The sequence below is a fragment of the Pan troglodytes genome, chromosome 5 (genome assembly GCF_028858775.2).
Source record: "Pan troglodytes isolate AG18354 chromosome 5, NHGRI_mPanTro3-v2.0_pri, whole genome shotgun sequence".
Classification (NCBI taxonomy): domain Eukaryota; kingdom Metazoa; phylum Chordata; class Mammalia; order Primates; family Hominidae; genus Pan; species Pan troglodytes.
The window spans coordinates 43,739,175-43,762,372 of NC_072403.2; the positions used below are offsets into that span (position 1 = coordinate 43,739,175).

The 23,198-nt window shown below is 39.9% G+C and overlaps 1 protein-coding gene across 6 annotated transcripts in view; it reads left to right on the forward strand.

The window, feature by feature from the left end:
* ZFAND3 (zinc finger AN1-type containing 3) overlaps positions 1-23,198 on the forward strand; it is a 335,462-nt gene that overhangs the window by 43,473 nt on the left and 268,791 nt on the right. The window contains exon 1 of one of the 6 annotated variants that reach the window (XM_063812425.1): positions 382-475. The exons of the other annotated variants lie outside the window; for them this stretch is intronic. The gene's annotated coding sequence lies outside the window, so the exon portion shown is untranslated. Of the gene's footprint in view, positions 1-381; positions 476-23,198 lie in introns of those variants that run through there. 6 annotated transcript variants of the gene reach the window in all.

Genomic DNA, 23,198 nt, shown 5'->3' on the forward strand with positions numbered 1-23,198 from the left:
GCAGGCATGGTGGTGCTTGCCTATAGGCTCAGCTACTCAGGAGGTTGAGGTGGGCGGGCTCACTTGAGCTCACTCAGGAGGCTTGAGCTGGGGAGGTCAAGGCTGCAATGAGCTGTGATCGTGCCACAACACTCCAGCCTGAGTGACAGAGCGAGATCCTGTCTCCAAAAAAAAAAAAAAAAAAAAAAAAGTACCCTGGGCCTTCAGATGTCTAGCATAATATGGTATTACAGAACATCTCCACGTATTCATGTCAGTTCATTCCTCAATAACATAACCCCTAACAAAATTTTGCTGGGAAAAAAAATGGGTATTTTCCAGGGAAAATATTTGGGCCAACTTCCAACTGATTATTTGTTAACTTTTTTTTTTTTTTCTCAGATGAAGCCTTGTCTAACTAAAAATCCCCTATTTCTTATTTAATCATCCAGCCTCCCCTTGGCTTGCTCAGCTACTCACCCAAATACATCAGAAGGTAGGCATCGAGTAATGGCAACACTATTGCTGTGGTTGGCAGGTCTTGTCAGGAGATACTGTAACCTTCCTAGGAGTCTGATTCCTGCGCTGACACTTTGATCAAGACTGAACTCCAGTAGGAGAATGCTCCCACATCAGGATAAGTTTATTCACCTATTTGCTTTATTTACTCTTGCCAGAAGCAAGTCTGCAACTCCCTGCATTTGGCAAAGGGATTTATTAGAAGGAAACCGACATTCCACATCAAATGGTCACATACCACTTTGAAATATTTCTATTGAATCAGATACAAAACTAGGAAATTGCCAGACTGTCTCATTAGGTGGAAAGACACTTCTGTAATCCTGAGTAGGTTCCTCAAGTCCCTTTTAAGGACCAAAAACCGCAATTACTTTTGCACCAACCTACAGGTAGTTTAAACTGTAATTATTAAAAACAGAAGTGCTACATCACTTGTCTTTCACTCTGACTCTTCAAATGACAATAAAGACACACCAAAAGGTTGATAATAGAACTAGTGATTTCTTTGATTTTTAATGATGACCTGTTTTAGTGTTATTGCTTAACAGTTTTAGGTTTCACAGGTTTTTTTTTTTTTCTTTTTCAGTTTAACCAAAATGATTTCTCAAACATATTTTCAAATGGGTAAGCAGTCATGGCTTTGATTATAGTATCCACTTAATTAGGACCAGGCAGTCAGTCATCTGTTCTGGGAGGCAAACCAGTCCAGGACAAGTAGCGTTTGGACAATATGCCAAATCCTGTCACATCACATTGTTGCTCTAAAATGGGTGGATGGATTGGGTTGATGGCATACGCTAAGCTCCATGAGGGCAGGGATTGTGGCTGGACTAAGTCTAGTGGCAATTAAATAGAGCTCAAATTAAATAGAGCTTTTGCTTTGAGGTCTGAATCCATCTCCATGATTTGTCACTAGACTAGTGACAAACAGTGGCTGGGATAGCATATGTTGTTTAGACAGCTTTTGCTTGTTCTAAAAGTTTGAATGTGAATTGGGGTTTGCAACTCAAAATTTGTGTTTAATATTTGCATCTTATGTTTAATGAACATAAAGTTTGTGTAGGCCATGTGAAAATCAGAGACTGTATATTTGGCTGAATTGCTCTGTAATACATATATTTTATTTGGGAGCTCTCTGTATTACCGAGGACCAGGATAGAGACTCTTACTGTTTCTGACCTGATCATTTAAGGGCAGGTTTTTGCCAGGTTATGAGATTGATGCATCATGCCTTGACCAGTTAAGATTAGTGACAATTTAAATTTTCTGCTTTTGATTTAAGTAAAAATTCAAATTAAATAGAGCTTTTGCTTTGAGGGCTGAATCCATCTCCATAATTTCTTTCTACATGCACATGTGTAGACAATTTCCCTTTATCTGTTCTTACAGATAAACTTCTCCATAATTGCACACTTATCTGGGGATCTGAGATAAGCAAAATGATGGTTTCTTAATTAAATATGAGTACTGTGCAGTAGTAACCATAATTCTAAATGAGGATTATGGATTTTTCTGGAAGATTCTTTTTTCCTGTGGAACATGATGAGAAATGTTTAGGAGAGGGGACATAGCCATTTTTGTATGAAGACCAATTCAAGAAAAAAATATATGTATGTGTGTGGGTGTATATATGTGTATATATGTGTATGTTCATATGTTTATGTATGTTTATATATGTGGTTATACACACACACACACACACACACACGCACACATACACGCACACTCTCACTCTATATTTATTCTTTGGTATTCCTGGGGGATTGATTCCAGAACCTCCTGTAGATACCAAAATCCGAGGATGCTCAAGTCCCTGATGTAAATAGCTTAATATGGCTGGGCGTGGTGGCTCACATCTGTAATCCCAGCACTTTGGGAGGCCAAGGCGGGCAGATCACTTGAGGTCAGGAGTTTGAGACCAGCCTGGCCAATATGGTGAAACCATGTCTTTACTAAAAATACAAAATAGCTGGGCGTGGTGGCGGGCACCTATAATCTCAGCTACTCAGGAGGCTGAGGCACGAGAATTGCTTGAACCTGGGAGGTGGAGGTTGCAGTGTGCTGATAGCGTGCCACTGCACTCCAGCCTGGGAGACTGGGTGACACTTCGTCTCAAAAAAAATAAAAAATAAAAACTTTAGTATTTCCATAAACTTGCGTACATCATCCTGTACACTTTAAATCATCTCTAGATTGCTTGTAATACCTCATACAATGTAAATGTTGTATAAATAGTTGTTGTATTGTTTTGTTTAGGGAATAATGACAAGAAAAAAGATCTGTACACGCTCAGTACAGGTGCAATTTCTTTTTCCGAATATTTTCGATCTACAGTTGGTTGAATCCATGGATGCAGAACCCACATTAAACAGAGAGCTGACTGTATGTAAAATATGGCACACACAGATACACACGCACACACTTGTCTCTTGAAATTATGCCTTTTAAACTCAGATCAAACAGTATCTGTCATTGTACTTAAGCCTTATCTCTGAAGAATTTCCCTTTTTTGATGAAAAGTTAGAAACTACATATTTTACATGCATTGCAACATCTGTGACTGTGGGTTGGGGATGTTGTTTGAACAGTTTGGGTGGACTAAATAAATTGATTTCAGAGTTAAGTTGTAGACTCAGGACACGAAGGACAGTTGTGTTATAGCGTCACAGGTGCAGAGGAAGTCAGAGGCAAGGGAGTTGCCATTTGGAATGGAGAGCTGGGTTAAATAGGAGTAGGTCACAAAGAGTGTGGTCCGTAGGTAGGTTGCAAGTCGAACGGTAGGTGCAAAAGTGCAAAAACTTCTCTTTTCCAACTATGAAACTAGGAGTGGGGCTTTCACCCTTCAGTCTTCCTGCATCTTTAGCTGCTTTACTTAATTTCTGGTCTGTGTGCCCTAATGCCATATCTCTGGTGGCAACTCCTATCTTTTTGCCCCTCACCGCTGTAGAGATGGAGGTCTCACTATATTGTCCCGGCTGGTCTCAAATTCTTGGCCTTAAACTATCCTCCTGCCTCCTCCTTCGCCTCCCAAACTGCTAGATGTGAGCTGCCCCAGGCTCTGTAGTGGCAACTCCTACCTTAACCTGGAGATAGTAGGAGCTCTGTTTGTCCCAGGTGGATAGTAGGAGAGTTGATTGGAATTGTTCAGCTAAAGGGAAGCTTTTTTAAAAAAGTATGTTAGAATGGGATTAGGTGAGATTATCATTCTTTTATTTTCCAGTCTTTTTTGTTTCTTCCTGAAATTAGATTTGAGGGTGGTATTGTGAAGTTAGGTGGTTTGGTCTATATATAGTTTGCCCAATGTTGTTATATGATGTGGTATTTGAGAGAACTCTAAATTATCTTGATAACCCCCACTTCTTTTTTTCTTAGATGATTAATAAGAATAGAATTAAATTAAAAGACAGCTTTTTAATTTTAAAGACATTATTAGACTGTCCAAACATGTCTGAATTCTTAGAATTAAAGGGAAGTTTGAAATTAAAATATTGGCTTATCCAGAAAGTAGTCATGATAAGGCTGTTTTGTTGACTGCTTGATTAAAAATTAGGTTACCCAGTGGTTTTCACAGGACACTCCCAAAGATTGTTGAAAAAGACATTTTGAGTGTAGAAGTATCTGAGATACTGGTGCACTGTACTTGCTAGTGTATTATCCAGTGACCTTTGAATTTTCTGTGTCACTTAAAGAAAAGAGGTTCTTATTTTTACTTCAATCACTGTAAATGTCAGTGAGAGATAGCTCTGTGGTCACTGACTTTCAACAGTGGTAAGGTCAGGTAAGAACTTCACAAAGCCTTTTAGGAATTTGTCTGTAAAGGGCACTGTGTTGTCATGAAACATATGGACTGCTTTACTAAGGACCTGGGATGCTCACACAGAAGGCAACTCCATTTGTGGAGAAGGCTTATTTTGTCTGAATTGTTTAATGTCTTGTCTCAGACAGATGATGACTCAAAGTCAAATGTTCACCTTTAGGGGACCCAAAAGGATACAAAAGAGAATGCATGGTAATGATTGGCCTATAGGCGGTTGAGTGGCAAAGCTAGTTTAAAGAAGAAAAATCCTTCCTATCTTTTTTTGTAGTTCTGTAAACATTATTTGAAGAAACTTGGATTTCCCTGTGTGCTTTAAAGTGAAGTGCATGTTGTGCAGTAAAGAAGCAGATCTAACCTCATTGTGGAACTTGCTTGCTGTGGTGGATCACAGAAGGAATGATGTGAAGGCAACATTTATATTTTCGTGCGTGAAAAATTCATTTGAATCACAGACAGAAACTCAGAAGTGGCCATGTCACTCTGGTTTCTCTGTTAAGGAGCTGTGGTCCTAAGCTTGCTGCTGACAGGTAGCGAATTAGAAATACATCTTCAAATTACCAGTTTTTCTGCTGCATCTGCTGCATTTTAGACTAGTAAAGGGAAGGAGCAGACCAATGATTATGCCCTTTCCTCTCTGTGGCACCCCTATTTAAGGAAAGGGGATTTGAGGTTGTTGTATGGGTCCTTAATGTGGGTTTAAAATTTTTTCATTCCACATTAGTGGTACTTGTCCAATTTTTTTTGATCAGCTAAAGAAATATAATAACTGTTTGCATATTTTACTGCCTATTCGCCATAGTTACCTAAACTAGTGGCATTGCTAGAAAATGTTGAGAATTGTCACAATAAGAACCAGTACTCAGTCTTTGATAAAGTTCCCAAAGTATGCTTTGTAGGAGGGACTAATTGTCCATTGTGACATGAACCTGAATATTAGAGATAGTGTACTATAGTGAAAAAGTACTTTGGGTGAAAGACTGGATTCTTGCCCTGGCTTTCTTACTTGAGTATATGATTTAATATTTTTGACCGAGAGTTGCTATTATACCAGTTGGGACAATAACTTCCTCCTTTTTTCTTTTTGTTTCACATTTAAACAGGGTGGTTGTTAAGACCAGTGAGAGATAAATAAGCTAATGTAAATGTTGACACCTGCTACCTAGATTACTGATACTTGAAAGTTAAGAATGATGTTAATTGTTAAATTTTTCTTAGATGTCTTTACTAGATTGAAATTTCCTTTAATTCTTAATTTGATGAGTTTTTTCCTTCATAAATGTGTATTGACATGTGTCAAATGCTTTTACTGCATCTTTTGAAATGATGATATGGTTTTTCTTCTTTATTCTGTTAATGTGGCATTCCCTGCCCTGTAGGAGTGATAGTTGAATAGAAAGAAAAACAAAGAAGTGGTAATATTTGTTGTGATTGAGGGTTACAAAAGATGCAGTGGGAGTGTAGAGAGAGGAGTAATGAAATCAACCTGATAAAGTTAGGAAAACTTTCAGAGAAACTGGGCCAAGATGGAGCTTTGGCATTTGTGATAGAGGGAAGGAGGGGAGTGGTATATCTTGGGCAGAGGACATGGCCATTGTAGTGGGAATATGGGGTACATAGTGGAGGGTACTACCTAGAGATGTGACTGTAGCGCGGGGCTGGGGTTGTGAAAGGAGCATTACATGTGTGTTAAGGTTTCTGTCTTGTATGTGGTTATGGGAAGCCAAAAACCAAGCCAAAGAGTTTTGAGAAAGTGAGGAATGTGATGAGATTTTTGTGAAAGATCTCTCCTGCAGTGTTATGGTGTGGGTGTTGATGAGTTGTTTTAACAACCTTACATTCATGTGATAAACGTCACTTGGTCATGATGAATCATTTTTAAATATATTACTAGACTCCATTTGTTAGTGCAGTATTTTGTTAAAGATTTTTGCATACGTGCTCATGTTTTCTTTGTCACGATTGGATATGAGGTGTTATGCTTGCCTCAAAATCAGTTGTTAAATATTCGTCTATTTTTCTGGAAGTGTTCAATTGATGTTAGTTATTCCTTACGTATTTGAGAGAATTTGCCATTTGAACCTGTGGTTTGGTTTGTGTGAATATTCGCATTTGATAACAAATTCAGTTAGTAGAATTAGGGCTATTAGGATTTTTTAGTCTATAGTATGTCAATTTTGATAAGTTATATTTCTCATGGAATATGTCTATTTTGCCTAAGTTGTCAGATTTTTTTGGCATAAAGTTCATTGTATCGTTCATTTAATAATTTAATATATGTATGGTCTGTAGTGATTTTGTCTTTATTTATTTATTTTTTGAGATGGAGTCTCGCTCTATCATCCAGGCTGGAGTGCAGTGGCACGATCTTGGCTCACTGCTGCAACCTCCACCTCCCGAGTTCAAGTGATTCTCCTGCCTCAGCCTCCCGAGTAGCTGGGATTACAGGCGCACCACGCCCGGCTAGTTTCTGTATTTTTAGTAGAGATGGGGTTTCACCATGTTGGCCAGGCTGGTCTTGAACTCCTGACCTCAGGTGATCCACGTACCTGGGCCCCCAAAGTGCTGGGATTACAGGCGTGAGCCACCGTGCCTGGCCGTTATTTTGTCTTTCATTCATGATATTGGTTAATCTGTATTTATCAAGTTTGTTAATTTTTTTTTTTTTTTTTTTTTTTTGTGATAGGGTCTTGCTGTCACCCAGGCTTAAGTGCAGTGATGTGGTCATAGCTCACTGTACCCTCCAACTCCTGGGCTCAGGCAATCCTCACACCTCACCTTCCTGAGTAGCTGGGACTACAGGCGCACACCATTGTGCCTGGCTATTAAAAAATTTTTTTTTTGTAGAGTTGGGGGTCTCACTTTGTTGCCCAGGCTGGCCTCGAACTCCTGGCCTCTAGTGATTCTCCTGCCTTGCCTCACAAAGTGCTGGTATTATAGATGTGAGCTACTGCACCCAGTCTCGATTTTGTTAATCTTAAAAAAAAAAAATTAACTCTTGCCTTTGTTCATTTTCTCTATTGTTTTTGTTTGCCCTGATGTTTGCTTTTATTTTTCTTTCTTTCCTTCTATGTTGGGTTTAATTTGGTCTTTTTCTAGTGTCTTGAGCCAGAATCTTGGGAGATTTTATAACTTTCTTCTTTTCAGATATTGGCATTTAAAGCTATACATTTTTCTCTCAGTACTGCTTTAGTTGAATTCCACAAATTTCGGTACATTGTGTTTTTATTTTGATTAAATTCAAAGCATTTTCTAATTTCATTTGTGATTTTTTTCTTTGAAGTGTGTTGTTATTTAGAAGTGTGTTGTTAGCTGGGTGTGGTGGCGCACGCCTGTAGTCCCAGCTGTTTGTGAGCCTGATGTGGGAGGATTGCTTGAGCCTACAGTGAGCTGTGATTGTGCCATTGTACCCCAGCCTGGGCGACAGAGCGAGACTGTCTCAAAAAAAAAAAAAAAAAAAAAGGCGGGTACAGTGGTTCATGCCTGTAATCCCAGCACTTTGGGAGGCCGAGGCAGGTGGATCACCTAAGGTCAGAAGTTCGAGACCAGCCTGGCCAACGTGGTGAAACCCCGCCTCTACTAAAAATACAAAAAATTAGCCAGGCATGGTGGCACGCGCCAATCCCAGCTACTTGGGAAGCTGAGGCAGGAGAATTGCTTGAACATGGGAGGTGGAGGTTGCAGTGAGCCAAGATCGCACCATTGCACTCCAGCCTTGGCGACAGAGCAAGACTCTGTCTCAGAAAAAAAAAAAAAAAAAAAAAGAGCACTTAACATGACCTTCCACTGTCTTTTGGCCTTAGTTATTTTTTTAACTAAGAAATTAGTAATTCTTTTGTGAATGAATGAGACAGGGTCTTGTTCTATTGCTCAGGCTAGAGGGCAGTGGTGCAATTATAGCTCACTGCAGCCTCAAACTCCTGGGCTTCAGTGATCTGCTTCAGCCTCACAAATAGCTGGGATTACAGGTGTGCACCACCACTCCTCGCTATAAATCAGTAATTCTTATGATTGTTTTCTTATATGATTTGTCATTTTTCTCTGTTTTAGCAGTTTTGTCTTTTTCGTTGCTGACCATTTGACTATGATGTGCTTAAGTGTTTTTCCTTGTATTTTGTTCTGCTTATGTTTCATTGATGTCCTAGAACCTGTAAATTTCCATCTTGTAATCCATTTGGGAAAATTTTGGTCATTATTTCTCCAAATATTTTTCTCTGCCCCATTTTCTCTTAGTTCTGATTATAGAATTCCAATTATACCTATTACATGTAGGTTTAGACCTTTGATGTTGTAATACACAGTACTCTTCAGTTTTCTTATTTTTTCCCTCTGTGTTGTTCAGATTGAATAGTATCTATTCTAAGTTTACTGACTCTTCCTGTCATCTTTATTTTGTATCCAGTGAATGTTCTTATTTTGGTTATTGTAATTTTTGGTCCAGAATTTGTGTTCTTTTATGGTTTCTGTTTCTTTGCTGAAATTTCCTATTCATTTATTAAGAGACTGTTTTACTCTTTAATCCTTGAGCATAGTTATAGTAGCTGCTTTAAAATTCTTGTCTACAAAGAAAGACTGGGGAACTGTCTCAGACTGGTGGAGACTGAGAATATGTAGCAACTAAATGCAATGTGGGATCTTGGATTGGATCCTGGGCCAGAATAAAGATATTGGTGGATTGATTGGCAGAATTTACATAAGGTTTATAAATTCCTTGATAGTATTGTATCAACATTAATTTCTTGGTTTCTATAGCCATATTAGGGTTATTTAAGATACTAACATTAGAGAAACCCAAGTGAAGGTAGCTTAAAAAAATCCTTCTCTAATTACACATTCAGGTTATCATAGTGTTGGTCTGCATAGATCACCTTTTCTCTTTGAGTATGGGTCATGTTTTCCTGTTTCTTTAAATGTCTAGTAATTTTGAAATGCATCCTAGACATTGTGGACAATTTATTATAGAAATACTGGTTTCTGTTGTATACCTCCAAATAATATTAATTTTTGTTTTAGCAGGCATTTCACTTGAATGGTCTCAAAATTGAAACCATCTTTCCCACCACCATCAGCAGCTAAATTCTTTATTCAGTTTTTAGTCTTACCTGGGCTGCTGTAGTCTATCCCATGCATGTATATTTCATGGATCAGCTGGAGATTTGGGCCAAGTTTATAGGTAGATTTGAACCTCTCCATTTCTGGCTTTCTCCTTTTCTTGATTTCCCCCTCCACTTTCCACCTGATAGAATCACTCTGAACTCTGTCATCTGGTTCTTCATCTCAGTAAGACAGTAGTTTCTATCTGGATTCTATTACCTAACGTGGCTTACGTAGGCCTTCCCTCAGGCAAAAAGCCATTTAGAAAAACAAAAGGAAACTTTCTCAATGCAATTCCCATTTTCCGGTGCAGACTCACAGTTTCTGCTTGGTTTTGATTGCTGTTCAGTGCCTTCAGGTAGTTACTTTTTATGTTTTGTCCAGAGTTTATGGTTTTTACCTATGGAACAGTGGGGCCAGTAGGAACATATTCACTTCCACTTCTAGTAATCTTAGGAAGTATCTCCTGGAAGTGGAACTTGTTTTTTGTTAACCTTTTTTTGTTGAAATATATCATACACACCCACAGTAGGGAAATAGAATATTACCAAAACCTCAGAAACCCCTTTCATTTCTCTTCATGTCCCTTCTCAGTCATTACCCCCACTTGCCTCTCCAGAGTACCACTCTCCTACTCTGGCACCATAGATTAGTTTTGCTTGTTACTGAAATTTACGTAAATGATATCATTCATAGGTTTTGCTTTTTGTTTGGCTTTCATCTTTGTGTTTATGAGGTTATTCTATGTTGCATGTAATTTGTTCATTCTCATTGCTGGAAAGTATTTCATTGTGTGAATTTACTGTGATTAGTTTATCCCTTCTACTGTTGATGGGCATTTGGATTACTTTCAGTCTGGAGCTATTCCACAAAGTACTGCTTAAACATTCTTTTACATGTCTTTTGGTATACATGTGTATGCATTTCTGCAACCTTAGTACATGCTGCCAAACAGTTGGCTAATGTGGCAGAACTTAATCGTTTCATTGCATTAACAAACATTAAGTTTTTAGCTTTTAGAAAATTGGGGCCAGGTGTGGTGGCTCACGCCTGTAATCCCAGCACTTTGGGAGGCCGAGGTGGGTGGATCACGAGGTCAGGAGATCGAGACCATATTGGCTAACACGGTGAAACACCGTCTCTACTTAAAAACAAAAAAAAACCCCAAAAAATTAGCCAGGCGTGGTGGCGGGCGCCTGTAGTACCAGCTACTTGGGAGGCTGAGGCAGGAGAATGGTGTGAACCCGGGAGGCGAAGCTTGCGGTGAGCTGAGATCACGCCACTGCATTCAGCCTGGGTGACAGAGCAAGACTCCGTCTCAAAAAAAAAGAAAGAAAATTGGAACCTAAGGAGTTAATGCAGACACAATTAATCATTCTTTCTGTGTGCTACCCCCTAGGGTTTGGTCAATAAATCGGTATTTTTATAATAGAAGGTAAACACAGCCCTAATTCATACATAATCACTTGTTTGCTTGCTTGCTAGAGCCTGTCGAATTTTATTGGGATCATTTATGCGGTTGTGATTCTTGGATCTATCGTTGAGAGTTGTATGAGGTATTTTATATAGTTTTATCCGTCACATAAGTTCTTGCTGACATTAGTGGACTTAACAGATTGATGGTCCAGGGATATGTAAATTGTCTGTTGACCTAATTTTTAGAAGAAAAGCAGAATAGTGAAGGTCAGCTGGAAGATGGAAAATGATAACAAATTGATTTTCTTAGGGAGCATCTACAATATAAGGTGTGATGTTTTGTAACAGTAGTTTTTCTCAGATTGGCACACTTTTCTGGAAAGTGCTATATTTTAGCCTTTGTGGGCCACAAGCTCTCTGTTGCTGCTACTCACCCCTACATTGTGAACACAAAAGCAGTTTGTCATAGGTAATACATAAACGAATAAGGAATAAATGTGACTGTGTCCCAGAAAAACTTTACACTGAAATTCGAATTTCGTATAATTTTCACGTCTCAGAATAACATATTTTTTTTAACCACTTGAAAATGTGGAAACCATTTGTATTCATCTGCCAGGGCTACTGTAACAAAGTGTTGCAAACTAGATGTCTTAAGCAACAGAAATTTATTGTCTCATGATTCTTTCTGAAGGCTGTAAGTCTGAAATCAAGGTTTGTTGGCAGGGTTTGTTCCTCCTTAGGCAGTGAAGGAAGGATGTTTTCCAGGACCTTCTTCTTGGTTTGTAGATGGCCATCTTCTCCCTGTGTGTTCACATCATCTTTCCTCTGTATGTATCTGTCTCTGTGTACTAATTTCCCTTTTTGGCCGGACGCGGTGGCTCACACCTGTAATCCCAGCACTTTGGGAGGCCGAAGCAGGCGGATCACCTGAGGTCGGGAGTTCGAGAACAGCCTGATCAACACGGAGAAACCCCGTGTCTATTAAAACTACAAAATTAGCTGGGTGTGGTCGCGCATGCCTGTAATCCCAGCTACTCAGGAGGCTGAGGCAGGAGAATCACTTGAACCTGGGAGGTGAGGTTGCAGTGAGCCAAGATCGTGCCATTGCGCTCCAGCCTGGGCAACAAGAGTGAAACTCCGTCTCAAAAAAAAAAAAAAAATTCCCTTTTTTACAAGGACACCAGTCATATTGGATTAGGGCCCACCCTAATGATCTCATTTTAACTTGATTGCCTCTGTAAGACCCCATGTCCAAATAAGGTCACATCTGAAGTATTGCAGGTTAGGTCTCCAGCATATCTTGTTTTTGTTGCCAGGGGTTTAGGGTAGGGGAGGGACACAATTCAACCCGTAACACCATTCTTTCTTTTTCCTTTTTGTAGAGATGAAGGTCTCGTTTTGTTGCCCAGGCTGGTCTCAAACTCTGGACTCAAGCAGTCCTCTCGCCTCAGCCTCCCAAAGTGCTGGTATTACAGGTGTGAGCTACTGTGCCTGGCTCTGTAACACCATTCTTAGCTGTGGGGCTGAAAAATATGGCTAAAGGGCTAGACTTTATCAGCTGGCTGCACTTTGTCAGCCCTTGGCTTATCTGATTGTAGGAGAGATGATACCTGTAAATCTTACAAAGGCCTGTGTAGATGTATCTTTGAATGAGATGGCTAATCTTGTGGACCTTTCAAATACACCAGAAGAACGATAATCATTTTCATTTTTGAATATGAAGGACAGCAGTTTATACTGATGTACCTGAGTATAGGATTATGTCTTCTCAGACATTTAGAATTCAGGTTCAAATACCATTTTTGTGTTATTTTTAATTTTAAAAATAATAGACTCATCCTGGCCCCCCAATTGGAGATATTTTTGGGAGTGGATTGGAGTTGCAATGTAATAAAAGAAGGCTTGGAAAGTGATTTGAAATAGTTGTCCAGCATTTTGTAGAGATGCTTTTAAGGATTTTATAAACGTTTGATGAAAGTGTTATTTTAGATGTTATTCAAAAAATAAACTTAATTTTAGTACATGATTACCAATAATGCATTAGTTGTTGCTGTTCTGTTAATTCATTTTTGTGAAGATCTTAAAAGTAAATGATTTTTTTTTTTTGGCCTGCTCTACTTAAAGAGCATCCCAGAACTCTGAGGTGAACTGTTTAAAATAAAGATAAATCTGTTATCAGCAACTTATGTTCGTGAACAAGATTTTCTTCGTTGTCATCTATATATTAGTTCTTGTTTATATAATAGTTAATTTCTGTTTTTTTTTTTTTTTTTTTTTTTTAAATAGAGATGAAGTCTCATTGTGTTGTCAGGCTGGTCTTGCTATGTTGCCCAGGCTGGAGTGCAGTGGGGCAATCACAGTTCACTGCAGCCTTGACTTCTTTCACTCAAGTGATCCTCCCGCCTCAGCCTCACAGGTAGCTGGGACTTCAGGCATGCACCACCATGCCTGGTTAATTTTTGAATTTATTTTATTTTTTTATTGGTAAAGATGAAATCTTACTATGTTGCCCAGGCTGGTCTCAAACTTCTGGGCTCAAGTGATTTTCTCGCCTTGGCCTCCCAAAGTGTGGAGATTACAGGCCCAGCAGTAATTTGCTTTATAATATGTGAATGTTTTACATTTGAACTTAGGAGATATATTTACCCTAAAATCACTTTTTTTTCTATTTTATATTCATGTTCTTTGCAAGGTTTAATTTGAAAGAAAGTTTTACTGTTCGAAAATTTGGAAAATTGCTGATTCAGTATATGTAACAAATTGGAAAAGGTGAAGCAGGAAATAAAGGAAATTGGTTATTTTAAATTGAGTTAATATTCTGATGGGGAGGGCACAGCAGAAATGAAATCAGTTCAAATTTCTATTCCAAGTTTTGTTTTCATTTCTTTGACAAGTTTTAGAATCCCGTAGGCATTGATTTGTTTCTGCCTTCAGCTTCAGTAGATACAACTTAATTATTTCCTGTTAAGTAGAGTTACTGGTAGCTCCTGAAAAGGTGAGAGAACTTCTTACCTACGTGTTAGTGGTAAGTGAAGTCATCTCAGTCAGCATTATGGCAAAGCAGGTAAGTCTAAAAAGGCTTTAAAGTAAAGGTACTGCTTGACTGCCAATAAAATATAGAAGAAAATAGAGAAAAGAAAGAGCCCCTACTGTTGTAAAGGCTGTATATTTGGAATATGTTCTCATTGTAGGAGTTCTTGTATATATTCATGTAGTTGAAATGATCAGAGGTAATGAGATAGTTAATTTTATCTCTGGTCAGTCTTTCATATCAATTCGTACTCTAAGAATTTGTAAAGAATGGCTGACATGGTGTGTGTCTTAGTCTGTTTGAAAGGCAAGGGACATTTTGGAGTGTGGTTGAAAGAGCAGTAAGCCTCTTTTGCATATATTGATAGGAAAATAATGTTTATAACCATGACCCTTTTGGCTTGGGACACTCATCTCATGATCTTTTTGCCTGTGAGATTAAAATACACATACATATACCTTGGCTAATTGAGGTTATTTTCGATGTTTAGTTGTTTTTATGCTATTAAATTCCTTTGCTTTGAAGATATTCTTTGTCCACTGTGGAGACTCTGGAAATGCATCAATTAGTTCTATGCCTGCAACAATCTTCCTTGAGTGACACACAGATCCTAGGTTTTAATTTTTGTGTATTTATGCAAGTACTTTATGTATATGAAAGGAGGGCTGGAGGGTTTTGTATAGGTCTTTAATTACACACACGTGCATGCGACATTTTTAAAATTTATTTCACCAGTGGGAATCAATAAAGTGGGTGATTTTTATTGTTTATCCTGATTATGGACAAATCATACCACTTCTTTCTTGGGAGCATTGCTTTGTTGGTATTTCTTCCACACTTGTGAGGGAAAAAAGTCCTTAGTGCAGCATTGTCATTTCTTATCCTGTACATATTTAATATGAACCTCAGATTATCATGGAAATTGATTGTTTCCTTGGTAGCTGGTTGTGGAGTGTTTTTGTTTTTGTTTTTTTTTTTAATTTTTTCCATGTAAAGAATTGAAGGGTATCAGAGAAAAAAGCAGAAGTCCAGACGAGATAATAATGGTGGCTTGGATTACAGTAGTAATAGAGGAGATGGTGAGAAGTAGTCAGTTTGGGGCTATGTTTTTGCAAGCCTTGTGATAGACTGGATGTGAGGTGAAAGAAGAGGAGTCAGAGATAATGCCTAGGTTTCTAGTTTAGCACTGAGCAATCCAGTGGATGATGGTTTCACTTACTGAGGTGGGAGGATCTACTGCGTAAACATAATTTGTTAATAACTTTACATGCTTGATATTGCTTACTTGTGGCAGGGCTGGGATTCAAACCCAGGGAGGCTCACAACAAAGCTAGTGTTCCAAACACTACAAAGTACTATGTATTAATAGTTTCTTCTGGGAACTACTGATATTGAGAGGAGATGTGGAGAGAGAATGAAGTAAGAGCCAAACCAGACAAAGTCTTGGTCAAGCTAAGAAGTCCGAGTTTTATTTTAAGTGAAGCAGACGCTGGAGGGTTTTAAGCAGGGAATGACTTAATCAGACTTACACAATGCAAAAAGATCAATCTGGCTGCTTTCGTGGAGAACAGATTTTAGAAAGGAGGTAGGAACAACAGCTGTATCAGTCCAGGCAGGAGATGATGGTGGCTAGATGGTTGGTGACAGCAGTAGTTGGAGAGAAGTAGGCAGATTGGAAACAAATTTGCAATACAGTGAGAGTTGTGTGGGAACTCGTACAAATGTGGACAGCCTGTGACACTGGAGGGAAAGTATGATCCGATCCAATCCAATCCCTATTTGATTTATGGAGGTTCTCCACACAGTCATTAACTCAGCTTGAGTCACTCCAGGAGCTCACTGCCGTTACTATCCGTGGGACAGTGGGAGAGACAGATTGAGGGCAGATCACTGGAGTGATGAAGGGGGCTTGATGCAGCACTATGTGTGAGCCCTATCCTGAATGAGTTTGGACAGACAGAGGCAAGCCGAGGTCAGGCCTTGAACGCCCTGCTGAGTAGAGGGTTGTGTTGTAGGCTCCCCAGTGCTTGATGTAGCTCTGAGAGGTGAGGCAGGGCCTAGATCCCTCACGCTTGTCATAGCCCTGCCCCTGTGACCTGAACACCCCACAGCAGCACCCTGGGGCTGAGCAGCTGGGGAGTCCCACCACTGGCAGCTACAGCCTCCTCCTCTGCTGGCCGAGGCAGTTTGTCCTGCTGGTTGTGTAGTTTCTTGAAACTAGGAGAAGTGAAACAACTTCAAGCTGTTAGATTTGGGAATTAGTTTAGTTTCTGGAAAGGATTTGTCCTAGCCTAGTCTGGTTGATCAGGTTTTTTAGTGGCAAGGAAGAGACACTTAGTAATCACAGGGATGGAATGAGAGGTAAACATTTTGTGTCATTTATTATATAGGCACCCAATCTCCGTGTTCCTGGTGAAGTTCTTAAGAAGCTAGGAAAGTGTCTGTTTCTCCAGGACAGGTCAGCTGCTCCAGATAACCTTTCCCAGCCCTGTGAGTTAATTCTAGAGCTGGATTGGATTGATTTTAGCATTCTTGTGCCAGGGTCAAATATCCTTCTTGGTCACAACTGGAGTCAGGAATCTCAGAGGAAGAGCCCCTTATCCCCACCCCATATGTAGTTGAGTATTAGCCTAAGTAAATTGATTTTTCTTCATCCAAACCCCTGTGACATGTGTAACTGTTGGTTTTATGCTCCTTACAAAGTATACCTTGGAGAAATCACTGAAGAGTGGGATAGGGTGAGAGAATAGGTTGGTACCACCGTGCTCAGAACTATCTTTGTATGTGATGGGATGCTTTATATATCACTTCTTTGGTCCAGCAAGAACAGGTTTCTGCTTTACCTCTAATTCCAAATGCAGAAGTTTTTTTTTTTTTTTTTTTTTTTTTTTTTGTGGGGGAGCGGGTGGTGGTGGTGCAGGGAGTAGGTAGGGGAAGATTGGTGTTAGAAATGGGGGGAATTGCATGGAACCATCTTTATTATTCTTGATACCCCACATGGACTTGCATACTTGGGTTAGTTATTTCTTGTGGCTGTGAAATGGAGTTTTCTCTCTGTGTAACTGACAAATATATAGGTATATCTGTGTACTAGAACCCAATTAAATGAATTAACTGTAATTAAAGGTACTTAAAAATGTGTGTTTCTTAAACTTTATTTTGCCTGTATTCGGTGAATATTTTAAAAGAGTATTCAAGTAACTGGGATGAATGAGCATGCTTTTTCTCAATCTGGATGATAGTAAATTCATTATTGGTAGAAGATATTATCCTGCCTGTTATAGAACTTTCAGAATGTGAGTTAGGGTATGAAATACTGAATAACACTTGAAACCAGATATATCTGGTACTTAATTCTTTTGAACTGAATACTGCATTATTTTCAGGATAGCATGAAGATGTTGGCTTGGAACTTTTGAAGGGGCTGCGTTATAGACTCTGCATGGAGACAAACCATTAGTACTAACCACCTGGCTGTATTCTAAGGCTTAAAAGCAAAATCTTTATGTGTGATGTTTTGTATATTTGGCTTAAAAAATTCACCAGCTTTTAGAGGTTGTGAGATATGGGTCATTTTTGTTCAGATAAGAGAGGTCAATAAAGCATTTACTAACATGAAATGTTTTTCTTTTCTCCTTTCTCAGTATTAAAAGAAAGGTGAATGGACAAAAAGCCAATAAAGGGCTTAATTTTTAAAATGTAGCAACAAAAACTCACACTCTGGCTGTCATGGTACTTGAAGCTTCATATTTCAAAACTGTATTAACAGCTTTAGAAATAAACTTTACAGTAGCTGCATGGTATTAACCAGTGCTTTTCTCCTTTGCTTTATCCTATTGTGTCAGCAGGGATGTTGCAGCAATTCTTTTTGATCTAAAAATTACTTTGTTCTGGAGCTGAAAAAGAAAAATGTTCTAATCTCCCACTAAAATTTTACCTGACAGTGAGGTCAGTCACACAATGGAATAACTTGCTAAGGGAGTTCAGTGAGAATCTTTCACTAGAGATGTCCTGAAGTTGACTAGAATGAGCCAGTTGGAATCTGAAGATGAAGTTGGAAAAGTCCTCCAGGATGAGATACCCCCTCTGAACCAAATTTTTAAAAAGGAGTTAAAAAGTGTGTATTACAAGGTTTGAGAAAACAGTGCCTATTTATTCAGAACTTAGTTTCAGGTCTGTTTTGTACTTTACAAAACATCTTTCCTGAAGGATATATTTGATAATGGAAAGTATTTTTTTTTTAAAGCTGTATAGTTCTGAATCACAAATTACTGTGCTATCGTGTATATTCTGAAAAGTTCGTGATTAAATCACGTACTGTTGTGTGCTAGCACCTCATAAAAAATACTCTTCAAGGGAAGGCTGATTATGATAGTCTTTATTTTTATTTATTTATGTTTTTTGTTTTTTTGAGTTGGAGTCTTGCTCTATTGCCCAGGCTGGAGTGCAGTGGTGCAATCTATACTTACTGCAGCCTCCACCTCCCGGGTTCAAGAGATTCTCCTGCCTCAGTCTCCCAAGTAGCTGGGACCACAGCTGCACGCCACGATGCCCAGCTAATTTTTTATTTAATCTTTTTGTATTTTTAGTAGAGATGGGGTTTCCGTATGTTGACCAGCCTGGTCTCGAACTCCTGGCCTCCAGTGATCTGCCCACCTTGGCCTCCCAAAGTGTTGGGATTACAGGCGTGAGCCACTGTGCCCAGCCTATGATAGTCTTTAAATTAAAGACCTAGTTGGGTGGCTGGCAAGACTGTCAGTCATTATTAATGCCAGAGATCTGGATTTGATGGTCTGTTCTGTCTTTCTGCTAAGGCCAGCAGGAGGTAGGATTGCTGCTGGAGGGGAAGCTGTTAGCTCTGGGGCAGGCTAAATCTTTAATCTCTCCACAGGTTCCTCTTTCACTAATTAGAAAAGAAAACAGCTGGGCTGCAGGAGCTTTGCTGTTTTCAGATCTCCTTAGCCAAAAAGTACGAGCTATATAGGGTTTTGAACATAACAATAGAGCACTAAAAATACGAATTTTTAGTCTTTGGGACCTTCATAGAGATTTTTGTTCCTTGCTCCTTAGGGTTTGAAAGAAAAGTTCAGTGTTGAGAGCTGGACTTCAGGGATAGGGGTAGGCAAGAGTAGAGTTGAATGCTGTTTGTATTTAGAATTTCAACAATTGTAGTTAAAAAAAAAAAACATTCCTTTGGATGCTAGTATATGGTAAGAAGTACAATGAATTCAAAAACATTCCTGTATAATCACATGAAGACTATAGGTCAGTGGTGCAGAGCTCAGCATGTCGTCTGTGTCATGACAATTTTGTTCTTTTCACTTCTTAATAGCCAATTTAATTTTGCAGCAAAATGTGTCCAATGTTGAATTTTCCAGGTTCTCTAAAGTATGTCTCGTGCAAAGATAGCTCTGACATTAGGGTCCTTTTCAGTGGTCCAGTTGGGTGGCCATGTTGCTGGAGTGGGAGGGGAGTGGGATTTAACTTTAGGCCTTGTGTTAGCAAAAGTATTACTCTTTGTTTGTTTGCCATGTAGGCAGTCCAACCTCCCCTGAAATAGAAATGACTAGTAATGATTTGTTTCTTGTCAGTATGAGGTGGACCACACGAAGCCCCTCCCCCTAGGCTCTTCAGATTCTGTTTATTTTGGGGGCAGTAGTCAAATCAGAAGCATGATATAGCCGCCCCCCCCAATTCTCTTCCTCCTTCCCTTTGCCCAAGGATAGGATACTTGTTAAGGTTAGGGCTCCCAGGCCTAGGGTCCCTTTGATGCTTGAAAGGATTGCATGGCAAGCTATGTTTTTCTGGATTAGTCCTAGGGTTTAGTCCCTGCTACACACACTGCTGCTATACTTCCCCCTTGGAGAAGGAAATGAATGTAATTCCCATATAATTGGGAAATGCCAACCTCACTGGTCTGTGCCCCTCCCAACCCCCGCCACCCCCATTTGTTTGGTTTGGAGTGTTTGTGCCCCCCACCCTTCCACCCTTTTGGATATTAGAGATGTGGGCCATGGCCAGACTAGGTTAGCCCACTACCTGGTCTGGGCTGCATACAAAGATAATGAACAGGGAGTAGCTGGCCACTTCTTTTGGCATTTCTTTACAGAAATCCTCTTTGTTTCTATGTCTGTTCACTGTGGGACTTTGGAATTTCTTTGTGTTTATCCCATAAACATTTTCTCTTGCTCAGGACATTCCAGTGGTTGCTTAATGTTTCTCTAGTACCATCCAGTGTATGGCTATATTTAAAACATGTAGCCTGGGTGCATTGTCTCATGCCTATAATCCTAGCACTTTGAGAGGCCAAGGCAGAAGAATCATTTGAGGCCAGGAGTTCAAGACCAGCCTGGGCAACATAGTGAGACCCCTTCTCTACAAAAAAATTTAAAAACAATTAGCTCAGTATAGAGTTGTGCACCTGTAGTCCTAGCCACTTGGGAGGCTACATTGGGAAGATCCCTTGAGCCCAGGAGTTTGAGGTTGCAGTGAACTATGATCACGTCACTGCGCTACAGCCTGGGTGACAGAGTGAGACTCTTTTTGTACAAAAACACAAACAAAACTAAAGCATCTTACAGTCCTAGTTAATAAAGTCAATAACGTGAGTCACACATAGTACAAGCAGTGTACAAAGCACATCCAGAGAGTAAGTTTAGCATCCTAAGATAGTTTTATCTTACTGTACCAGCAATATTGTCACAGTAAAGAGAATTAACGTTGGATGGCCCCCACCCCCTACCCTTTGCTGTTGAACGTATAGAAAGTACCCAGACTACAAATGAGTTTTGTTTGCAGATATTTTAAATAATGAAGACTGTAGAAATCTACCCCATATTTAAATGATGTATACTTTTTCTTTTCTTTCTTTCTTTTTTCTTTTTTGAGACGGAGTCTCGCTCTGTTGCCCAGGCTGGAGTGCAGCGGCACAATCTTGGCTCACTGCAACCTCTGCCTCCTGGGTTCAAGCAATTCTCTGCCTCAGCCTCCTGAGTAGCTGGGATTACAGGTGCCCGCCACCATGCCTGGCTAATTTTTGTATTTTTAGTAGAGACAAGGTTTCACCATCTTGGTCAGGCTGGTCTTGAACTCCTGACCTCATGATCCACCTGTCTCGGCCTCCCAAAGTGCTGGGATTACAGGCGTGAGCCGCTGCGCCCGGCTTGATGGATACCTTTTCATTATCTATTTCCCTTTCTCCCGTCCACCTAACTAGTTCATAATGTATGTTCAGGAGATTCGCCAGGCCTGGGAACCTTTAGCCAGAGTTTCTCAAGGTTATAGTCATCCTTGGTGGAGAAAACTTGGATGACCAAGAGCTTTACAAGGGCCCTAGAGCTCCTGGGTAGGGAAAGATGTCTAGAGTTCTGATGTATGTGTAGCTCTTATAATAGAGATTGATTTTTAACTTGATCACATGGAAGTGGGAGATTAGAATGGTTTTGATATTGTTTGAGTCTAATCAGGGCTTTACAAGTGATTGAAAATGAAATATACCTTGATTCAGGAAAGTGAGAATTAAGAATTACATCAGGTGGCTGGATGCGGTGGCTCACGCCTGTAATCCCAGCACTTTGGGCGGCTGAGGTGGGTGGATCACCTGAGGTCGAGAGTTTGAGACCAGCCTGGCCAACACAGAGAAACCTTATCTTTACTAAAAAATACAAAATTAGCCAGGCGTGGTGGCGCATGCCTGTAATCCCAGCTACTTGGGAGGCTGAGGCAGGAGAACCACTTGAACCTGGGAGGCGGAGGTTGTGGTGAGCCGAGATCGCGCCATTGCACTCCAGCCTGGGCAAAAAGAGCGAAACTCTAGCTCAAAAAAAAAAAAAAAAGAATTACATCAGGTAAGTTTGCATGTCTTTTGAGAGATTGTTAGGCTGTAATTCCAGTGTGGCTTCAAGCTCCAGACCAAAATACCAATGAAATACTCTAGACCAAAAGACCAAATGAAAATCATTTGTCATTTATCTGCTACTCTAAATATCAAGTGGGAGGGCAAGATTACCAACAAGCACATTAGATTGTAGGGTCATTCCAGGTATGCAGTGATGTCACTCAGAACGCTTTTCTGAGAGATGTGAATGAAGAAGAAAAATTATCAGTGGATTCCTCAAGTTGCTGTTGCATAGAGAACATTTATCATATATCATACTTCAGTCACTCTAGCCCTTGCCAGATAGGACTAGTTTCCAAATCCACATGTAAATTTTGGGTTGGAATTTTGAATTCATCTATATTTTCCCTCCACCTTCAAATTCCATTTCTGATGGAAATGAGATGAGTAAATCTAACAAGGCTCTTGTAACAGACATCCACATGATTGTTTTCAGAAATCTAGTTTTCGAGCCTCTTTCTTCCAACAGTACCATCATTGCTCAGAATGTCTTGGGGGCCTCTTGAATCTGTACTCAGGGACTGAAGAGCATCTCTGGTGGCCAATCATCTTTTGGAGCTTGTATTTGTCTTTGGGTGGGAGAAATGATTAACATGTTTTTTAGAGACAAGATTGGGAAAAAAGGGGTGGGTAATTGTCAAGTTGAAGGATACTAAAGGTCTCTATTGAGGTGACTATAAAGAGCAATGAAAAGAATATTTCCAGAGATTTGGAGTCACAAGACTTGTGTGACCTTGGTTTCCTCATCCCTAGGAATACATTTATATGGTTTATAAATGAAGATCTGGGCTAGACGCGGTGGCTCACGTCTGTAATCCCAGCACTCTGGGGGGCTGAGGAGGGCAGATTAACTGAGGTCAGGAGTTAGAGACCAGCCTGGCCAACATGGTGAAACCCCGTTTCTTCTAAAAATACAAAAATTAGCCGGGTGTGGTGGAATACGCCTGTAATCCCAGCTACTTGAGAGACTGAGGCAGGAGAATTGCTTGAGCCTGGGAGGCGGAGGTTGCAGTGAGCTGAGATCGTGCCACTGCACTCTAGCCTGGCTGACAGAGCAAGACTCTGTCTCAAAATAAATAAATAAAAATAGATGTAGAGCTGAAGACAGTTCTGAAGAATTTCAACCTTATTTGAGTAATGGTGTTGATGTCCAAAATTATTTCCTTGAGGTTACTCCTTTAAAAGACAGCACTTAATTGGGCATAGAATTTGTTTGCTTGGGGAGAGGGGCAGAAAAAGTCAGTATACTTTGCCAACTCCTAGGCTCAAGTGATCCTCCTGCCTCAGCCTCCCAAAGTGCTGGGATTACAGGTGTGAGCCCAGCCAGAAGTCAGTATACTTCTGAGCGGAAGCAACTGAACAACTATTTTAAATTCGAACAGGCCAGGTGCGGTGGCTTATGCCAGTAATCCCAGCACTTTGGGAAGCTGAGGTGGGTGGATCAC